Here is a 10,150-nt window from a genome sequence, read left to right on the forward strand (position 1 = left end):
AGCCTTTGTCAGAAACCACCTGTACATACACTTGCCAATAGACATGGAGTGGGAGGTGAGAGCGTTTCACACCTTGAAGTTGGTACTGTGGAAGAGCCTGAGCCAGAGGCTACCCAGCTGCCTGGCAACCTGCCAGCCCTGCAAGGCATTTTCCAGTGCTGGGAGGTTCTTTCATTCCCTTTTCTATCAGTGCTGCTTTGCACAAGAGATAGTGAGGTGAGGGCAATCAATCCACTGATAGCAAAGCAAGGACATTTGGGTCAGCAAGCATTATGCAGAGGTGTGATAACTTGACCTGGGAAGGAGGCTGAAAGCAGACAGATAATAGTCATACAAATTCAGGGTGATACCCTGAAGTTCTAGCAAAGAGCAAACCATGTGTCTCCACCAGCAGCTACTCTCACAGAGAGCAGCCAATAGGGATCTGTGGCTTTATAAAGCGGGCAGGGCCTTGACAGAGGGGTTGATAAGGGGCTTATCACTGAGTGGCATGAAGGGTCATTTAGTCTGGGTCTCAAATTTTGACTTTTGATATATATATATATAATCTACAAATGAGCTTATTTATTTAGTGAATAAGATATATTATCCAAATAAAAAGATGTTCTTTAAAAGTCAATTCTAGTAACAGATTATACATATGTATCTTAATACAAATGAAAAAAATCATTATTTTTCCAGGCTAACTTACCAATCACATGTACATTTTATGTTATGCTTTGAAATGGCTAATTTGTAAGCATTAGAATGCAAAACATAGAATAGTATTTATGATGCTCGTGTAGTGTGACTTCTTGCTTTACTATATCTGGATTTTCAACAAAAAAAGTTCTAATATTTCTCTTGAAATTTGAGAGATTCTGGTAATCCCTCCCTGCCACTACCCCAAAAATAAATGAAATGTTTCTTGTTGTAGCTAAAATTAAGACAGTATTCACCCAGGCATGGAATTAACCAATAAATTTATTAGTTGTAGAATCTTAAAATACCACAGCACAAAGCTGAACACAGCCCTTCGTGGCCTGGTGGGAAGATGATTAGAAATAAAACAGTGCACATCTGTTCTGGCCCTGGATTTGCCAACTACCCAAATGTTTGTGTAGGTGGGATCATCATGCTTTTCTAAGTCCCATTTTCTCACCTATGAGAGAAAGCTACAAATAGATCACAGAGCATGATTAAATTAGCTCTGTGAAACTACTTGTGCAGAATAGATGTCCTTCTATTCACATTATGGTTTTATTGTCTGTATGATAAAAAATGTTTTAAAGCTTAACATTCTTCAATTTTTACTCAAACCATATTGATTACATTTTAAGTAATATTAAAATTATGAAGAACATTATTTCTCTGTAGTAGTAACTAAAATTTTGCTCTGTTCCTTTCTTGAAATCTCCCTTCTTGAAACAAATAGAAAGCATGTTTTTAATTGCACCAAGGCTACTACAAGCCTCCATGTCTCATTCCTTTTGGTAGCAGGCAGTACACCCCACTTGGAAATCACTGCATTAGATCCTCAAATATTATTAATCGTAGTAGTTAGAACCTGTAAATGCATATCAACTCACAGATTCTATTAACTACTTTTCTCTTTATGTTTATATGATATTTATATTTATTTTCTTTTTATTTGTTTGCATATATTATTCTGGAAATGAAACTCAAGACCTCAGACATATAAGATGGAAGCTGTACCACTGAATCACATCTCCAAGTTCAAACTTGGTTTTAAGCATCCACATTTGATACTTCGTGATCTCTCTCTCCTACTCTTACTCTCTATATATAATTTTACAGAACTACACTTCTTTATTTGGATAGAGAATAACTACAATGCAATTGGTTTACAGAACAATATAGTATATACATAACTTTCAAATAGAACAATTTATGTTTATAGTTTCAACACTAAACCAGGCCAGGTAGTTCTGAACTATACATATTTTGATAAGACAAAAGGGTGCTAATTAAAACCAGTATTGCATAAATGGTTAGACTAAATGAAACATGTCAAGTATGGGAGATATTTGAGTAAGGAGAAATGACTGAGATTGCAGTCTACTATTCTAACTTAAAAGATTCTTGCTGTATAAAGCCAAACCTTTTCACTTTGTGTGTATGTCTAAAAGAAGGTAGAAGCCAGAAATGGACATATGGTGTCCCTAGAGAGGAAAGGAGACAGATGCAAAATAAGTTATATTCTTGCCACAACAGGTGATCAAGAAATTTATAATTTTGGAATTAATAACTAAGAAAACTCCAAGGCCAGAGAGAAAATTGTCACAGTATTTTGAAGGCTATGGCAAGAGAAAAAAGAACATCAACTCTTATGAGAAAAAGTCTGTTTAACACCTGGGAAAAGTACTATTTCCTTAACCCTAAAGCCTCAGCTGATGTTTTTCTAAAGAAACCCTTTGGGGTACAGAGTCATTTACCCCATTCCCGATTTCTCTAGTTAGGAAACCAGAGGAAACTATTTCAGGACTTAAACATCAGCCAAAGTGTTATTTGAACTTAGTGAGAAGGAACAGGGGAGAGTTGTTCTGGTTTCAGGGCAGGGGCAGATACTACCCTGAGTTTTATGAAAGACTGCAAAGACATACAAGAGTAAAGGAGAAACAGACATGGGGAAACAGAGCAGCAAGGCCGTCAGGAAAAATAGGATTGATCAGCAAAGGGAAATATTTGAAATTGAACTTCCTGAGTGCAGAACAAAAATAAAGCCAAATTAATAAACATAACAATAATCACTTATTTACTTAAAAACAGAACATCATGTTTATATAAATTAGTTATTTCAAATGTTTGCTATACCCAATTCAAGGAGTATTTTTCATCTATAAATGCCTAGGGTTGAGGGCCAGGATCATGATCAATATTAAAGCATATGCCACATGCGTTTGAGATGTCAAATTGTGAATATTAATTTACTCATCCCATCTTCAAATAAACACCAGGTAAAAAGTATGTTTTAGGTAAAAAGTATGTTTTTATTGTGAAATAATATCATAAAAATTACAAGATAATTATTCCTAAATTAATTTTCTCCAGCATTTTACATAACTGGATATATGCTGGAAGACCCAGATTTTAGTGTGAATTTTAACCTGGTCACCGCCATAATCTGTAGATCTAGGTTTTGACTTTTACGATGAAATATACTATAAATGATATCTCATTTTTCAATGAGTACATTTAGGGTAAGCAAATGTTCTTCAATTTAATTTTACTTGATATATTTTGGTTTAAAATACTAATAGTAATGATTTCTCATTTATGTAATTCTAATACTACATCTATCACCAATGTACACCCCCACCCTGTCCAATAACCCCAAGGTCTCTACATCACAGACCTCCTTCCAACTTGTTTGGATCAATTCTTGTTGATCCAAACTTGTTTGGACCTTCCAATTTGTTTGGACCTTTGCTCTATTTTACTATCTATCTTTAAATCCTACACATGAGATATTATTGTGAATCTATCTCTCATCTTCTGACTTACTTCATTTAGCATGATCTCCTCCAGTTCCATCTATATTGTTACAATCAATTGTTATAAATAGATTTGATTATTTCTTAAGGCTGCATGGAATATGTAGCACAAGTTCTTAATCCATTTGTCTGTAGCTGGGTATTTGGGTAGTCTCTATATCTTGCCTATTGTACTAAGCGCTACAATGAACATATATGTGCTTATATACTTCTGAAAGAATGTTTTTGAGTTAAGAAATGGATGTCAAAAGGTGATTATCAACTCTGGTCTTCATTAGAATCACCTAAGGGACATTATAATGCTATGCATATTTTCCATATTCATAATGATGATGTTGGAATATACATTCTCTATATAGTCCCAGAATCTCAATAGCACTAAGTCTGCAAGTCTAAGAGAAAGAATATCTTTTAAAGAACTTGGGGTGTGAACTTGACTCTCAGCAACACCCATGAATCAAATCACAGTCCTGGAGGGATCTTAGAATCATGTTAGCTGCACTGAGATTATATAAAGTAACAACAGTGCATGTTTCATTCAAGTTAGCATAACCAAAGGTCTCAACAAGGATTAGTTAGCTCATTCCAAGAAACTCTTAGCTGCTTAGGTTATTGGATACTACTACAGTTTTTGTCTCTCTTCTACGAGTAATAAATGCATGATTAGAATGAATTTATTAACTAATATTAACTAATTTGGTCAAAGTTAATCCTTAATTACACTAAAATAAGCCAGAAATATAAATAAAATTGAAATATTCTTATGAAATATTGGCCTTTTTCCCTTGAGCTTTTTAAAATTATTTTGTTTTGGGTAAACACAGTGATGCTCAGGTCTCATTCCTCACTCAGGACCTGGCAGGCTCTACGGACCATATTGAGTGTCAGAGATCAATCCCAGTTTGGCTGCATGCAAGCACCTTATATGCCACATTACCACTTTGTCTCCTGTTCCCATTGTTGAATTTTTGAAACACATTAGTGAGATTCAACCATTGACTAAAATATAAGGTTGGACTCCTGCATCTTAAAGTAGCTACAGGATAGCCTCATTCTCTGGGATGGGTTAGTCCACTTAACACAGATATGGGTGAATTGTACATTATGATGTTTCAAAGACATTTATACAATAAATTGATTTGAAGTCATATTTAGTTAGGAAACAACCTTAGTTTAAGCTAATGAGGATAAAAGCAAAACATCGATCCTATTTGGAAGACTTGTTAATTAACTACGCATTAGAAATATTTTGATGGCTTTAAAAAGGTAGCAGAGCCAGTCCCTAATTGACCAAATACATTTTTGGTCTTAGAATCCTGTTAGATTCAAGTGAGTTCTAAAGACTTAAAAACAAATTTTCCCTTGTACCTCTACAAGGTTTTCTTGCTAAAAGGAACATTTCCTAATGCTATCCAAAAATCTCTAGAGCTATAAAGTATGTCAAATAAAATAAAAATAATATTAATATATTACCATGGGTTTGTCTATTTAGATATAAATAGGTGCTATTTGCTGAGGGACAAATTCCTAAGTACTGATAGAGAAAACAGTGGTAGCTCAATATTTTGCAGTGCCTCCTATGGGATCGTCAAACTATCTATCCCACCATATCCTCAGCCATAATGGCTATGAAAGCTGACCCTGAAGTCAAGTTTTGGTCACTTGAACACCATTATAAAAAACTGGTAATAGTTCACCTCAAAAAGCAGATAGAATATGAACTGTATAAGAAGCTTCCAAAGAAAGAATTCTTTAGAATGATAAGAGATGCCTAACAGTTGTATAATTAATGTTATAAGTAATACTATTTCAGTTAAATTAGGCAAAAGGCCATGTAGGGTTCTTAACAGTGTGTAAATGTTAAATGATCCTACAGTATCTGAAGACTTTTCATGGTCAAGAAGAAATCACTTATAGTGAGTATGTCTATCTAAATAAAAGAAATATAATTCTGATTCATTAATCAATAGAAAAAAAGAGTGAATGGTATTTTACTATTGAGTTGGTATCATTTTCATTGTGAGAGAATAATACGAGCTTTGGAATCAAACAAATATATATATTATATATATATATATCTGATGTAGATTTATTCCTTAAAATATGTACATGTATGGCAACTTCACTTCTAATTATCTATCTTTATTAAAGGAAAAGCAATAATAATTAGTAATGGGAGACTCTAATTCAGTTATACCTTGCTAGGATTAAGTCCTGAGTACCCTTAGATGTAGCTCCAAAACAAAACATAAATCCAGAAAAAAATTCTATTCCATTTTATTCACCTTATAAATAATTTCTTTTGGTTAAAATGTAACATTTGAACTTTTTCTTTAAAATGTAATGGTTAGTCAATAGTCATCCATTTTTAAAAATATTTACAAAATTTCTAAGTATTTCAGAATATTATTTTAAACAGTTTTTGTGTGTCTATTTAGAGGCCATAAATGGCATTACTCGAACTTTCCCCTGGCTCTGTGTTCAGGGATCACTCCTAGAAGTACTCAGGAGAGCATATATAGGATTCTTTATTTTTATTTTTTTGGGTCACAACCGGCAGTGCTCAGGGGTTACTCCTGGATCTACTCTCAGAAATCACTCCTAGCAGTCTCCGGGACCATATGGTATGCCAGGACTCGAACCACCGTCCTTCTGCATACAAGGCAAACGTCTTACTTCCATGCTATCTCTCTGACCCACAGATATAGGATTCTGAGGATTAAACCTAGGTCTGCCACATGCAGAGCAAGCACACTACCTGCTGTACTACTTTCTACCCTCAAGCAATTTTAAAGAGAAGCACTATGATTCTTACAATTTTAACATGTTTTTCAACTTCTCTTTCACAAGTTACCTTCTGAAAAAAAGAAGACAAAATTTTTTTCTCGGGATTTAGACAAGAGAGGAAAATTTCTGCTCTAGGAAAATATTAGATTTGACATAAATTAGATGCTTGCCAGTAACTCAACTGCACCTGTCAAATAAGACATTAAAATATGAAATTGAATATTAACAAAAGATTTACTAGTGCTTAAGCTTTAATTTTGGTACAACCAAGTTAGCCACAAAAGACTAAAGTGTTAGAGCAAATATTTGCCTTATATAAAGACTAATTACCAGAATTTTGCTCCACTTTATTTTTTAAATAGCTTTGGAAAGTAAATTTTAAAATGCAGTTCTTTTACCTAAAGTGAGTACCCCTATACTGTCAAATTTAAAGCACATTTTGAAAATAAATTGCTTTCTTTGAATTATTTATTGATTCAAAATCGTACATTATTGGGCTCCAGTCATAGAATATACCCTCTCCACCACTTCACCAGTGTCCCATTCCCACCACCAATTTCCCCATTTCCCTTCTCACCCCCACCTATTTCTGGGGCAGGCAATGCTTCTCTTTATCATTCTCTTTCCTTTTTGTCTGTGGTTTGCACAATTTTTAATGGTGGGGTGCCTTATATGTCAATTTTTCCCCCTAAAGCATTTTTTTGTTTTATTTTGTTTGTTTTTTAGCAAAACTCTTTAAAAGTTGAATAATAGACAAGCAGAAAAAGAGGTGTGGGGTTAGGAGAAGCAATCAGAAACAATGCCCTCAATTGCAGAATTTGTATTGGTTGAGATCAGCATGAATAGGATCCTAGGCCAGCAAAAAGTGAGAAATTGCATTCCTGGTCATTTTTAACAAGCTTTCAACAAGAGTTCTTTGCACTTAGCTCTTTGTACTTAGCTCTTCTTAGATATACACAATTTTTCTCAAACTTTAATGTTCATGTGAATCATATAAGATATAATTTACAGATCCTTATTCCATATTTCTACGTGAAACCAAAGTTTTTGCATTTCTAAATAGTTTTCTAGAAAAATGGATACTTCTACTATTGGAATCATACTTTGAGTAACTAAAGTGGGAAGTGTTATGTATATGTTCGTATACATTCTCATAGCCTTTCCTAGAATTTTCCCCAAAAGTAGCACAGAAAGCTTTCTTAAATACAAGTGAGCCTATGTTTGTAAATACGTCTTAATATTAACACTGGTAAAATGTGCTTTACATTTGGTTTTCTCTTTGTATCTACAAGTCCATGACATTAAAATATGTGAGGAAAGATAGCCAAGTAGATTAAATATGTTTATCAGGATTTTTACTTCCCTGAGATTCTACTTCAAGCCAAATGTACTACATGTGGCACTATTTTCCTTGGCAGACTTCCCTCATGGTGCTAGGATGACAAGCCAGATTTGCTTTTAAATATTAAGTAAAAGCTAAGTAAGTGTTAACTTTAAGAAAACACAGGGATTTACTCGTATAAAATCTTCATATCCTTTTGGAAGGAGGTATATAAATAGATACAACTGTTTTGAAATGCAATCCAATAATAGGAAGAGACAGAGAGAGAGAGAGGAGAGGAAGAGGTAGAGAGAGGAGAGGAGAGGAGAGGAGTGAAGAGGAGAGAGGGATAGACACAGAGGAAAGAGAGAGAGAGAATGTCTGCCACAGAGGCAGTCAGGGGAGACTGCAGGGAGGGTTAGGGAAAATGGGGACATTGGTGCTGGGAAATGTGCACTGGTGAAAGGTTGTTGTACATTGTATGATGGAAACTCATTCATAACTGTGTATCTCATGGTGATTCTATTACATTATTTTAAGGAGGGGTGATATGGGATGCAGGCTGGGAACAGGGGTGGAGGGAGGACAACATTGATGGTGGGAATGCCCCTGATTCAATGTCATTATGTACTCAAAATATTACTGTGAAGGCTTTGTAATCCACTTTGGTCAAAATAAAAATTACTAATAATAAAAAACTTAAGAAAAGTAAAAGATTACAAAAGATTGGCAAATCCTTAACTAGATGATTAATAAATATGAAAAGAGAAAAAGAAATTACAACAGACTGTAAAAACACAAGCTATAATAGGAGGATACTATGACAAACTCTGTCACTAAATTGCAAAACCTAGAAGGGATGATTGCATTCTTAGTTTTATACAATCTCATGCAATTCAGTTCAGAAAAAGAAAATAACCTAAAATGATCTATCAAGGTAAGGTATAGAGGACAGCAATTAAGTCACTCCCCAAGAACAAAAGTACTGGTTCAGAAAATTTTACCAATGAGTTTTAACAAACCTTCAAAAAGAATTACATACACAACTCAAGTTTTTCTGAAGTACCAAAGAAATTGTATTTTTTCTAACAGCTTCTGTGAACCAATATTACCTTAATGCCATAAGAACAGAGATATTATTCAAATTTGAGAATTATATACTAATATATACAATAAATTTTGATTTAAAGATTATAAAGATTCAACAAAATTTCCATAAAATTATAAAAGTCTTCAAAAATTTAAAACAAAACAAAATAAATAAACATGATTGTAACCATAGTAGAGTACATGCATATAACAAGACAGCCACTTTCAGACATCTGAAGTCAGTCAGTTAGAAAACAAATTTGTGGAGGCTGTTACACAGTGGGTAGGGTAAATACTTTGCAAAAAGCCAACCTGGGCTTGATTCCTAAATCCCATATGGTTCCCAGAGTCCCTCTAGTAATGACTCCTGAGATCAGAGCCAGGAATAACTATGAGCACAGCCAGGTGAGGTCCCTCCTCTCCCCCCACCAAAAAAAAAAAAAAAAAAAGAAAGAAAGAAAGGAAAAGAAGAAAAAAAGAAAGGAAAAGGAAAGAAAAGAGAAAAGTAAGAAAAGAAAAGAAAAAAGAAAAGAAAAGAAAAGAAAAGAAAGGAAAAGAAAAGAAAAGAAAGAAAAGAAAGGAAAAGAAAAGAAAAAAGAAACATTGAGATTTCACTGATAGATCTTTAAAATGGCTTATTTTTGGCTGGAAACATACTACATCAGCTAAGATCCTTTCGTTGTAGGCAACTAATCTTGGTTTACATAACGTTCCCCATGTATTCTCTGAGTGTACATCCAGAAAAAAACTCTTAGCATGGTGAGTTGTAGCCGAGATATCCACCTATCAGATAAAGAATTGAAAAAATAGATTATTATGGCTTTCTTGTTACATATGGAATTTAAAGAGTATAAAGGTGGTTCTGAGAAATTTACATATTCAGAGATTTATATTTGGTATGGAAAATATTGGTCAACAAATACAAACATATATTTATTGCATTTTCACAGTTTAGGCTAGAATATACAGAATGCTGATTATTCCAAAAGTACATTAAAGCTGAAAGACTAGATATTTAAATCACTCTAATTTAAAATATTTGGCAGGAGTTATAAGGTAACATTAATGTGTAATTTTAATTACAATGACTAAATATATAAAATAATGCATTAAATTTAATTTTATGCCTTAAATTTAGACAATGTAGTAAGATAGTATATCTCAATAAAGCTGGGGAAAGCTACTTTAGGGCCACACCCAACAGTGCTCAAGGCTTATTCCTAGCTATATACTCAGTTGTGCTGGGGAATGAGTTCTGCCAGACATATGAAGGCAAATGCCTTACCTTCTGTAGATCACTAAAAATAATTTAAAAGGTATATAACTTAGAAAAACTCAAATATCAATTCTGCTGAGATGGTTAAACTTGTAGATAGAAAATATAATTTAAATTCCATTTCACTTTTTACTAGTCATTTCTTAAAAAGTCACCAATTCTTTCTCTACTTTGGTGAACCCT

The sequence above is a fragment of the Suncus etruscus genome, chromosome 10 (assembly GCF_024139225.1).
Source record: "Suncus etruscus isolate mSunEtr1 chromosome 10, mSunEtr1.pri.cur, whole genome shotgun sequence".
Lineage (NCBI taxonomy): Eukaryota > Metazoa > Chordata > Mammalia > Eulipotyphla > Soricidae > Suncus > Suncus etruscus.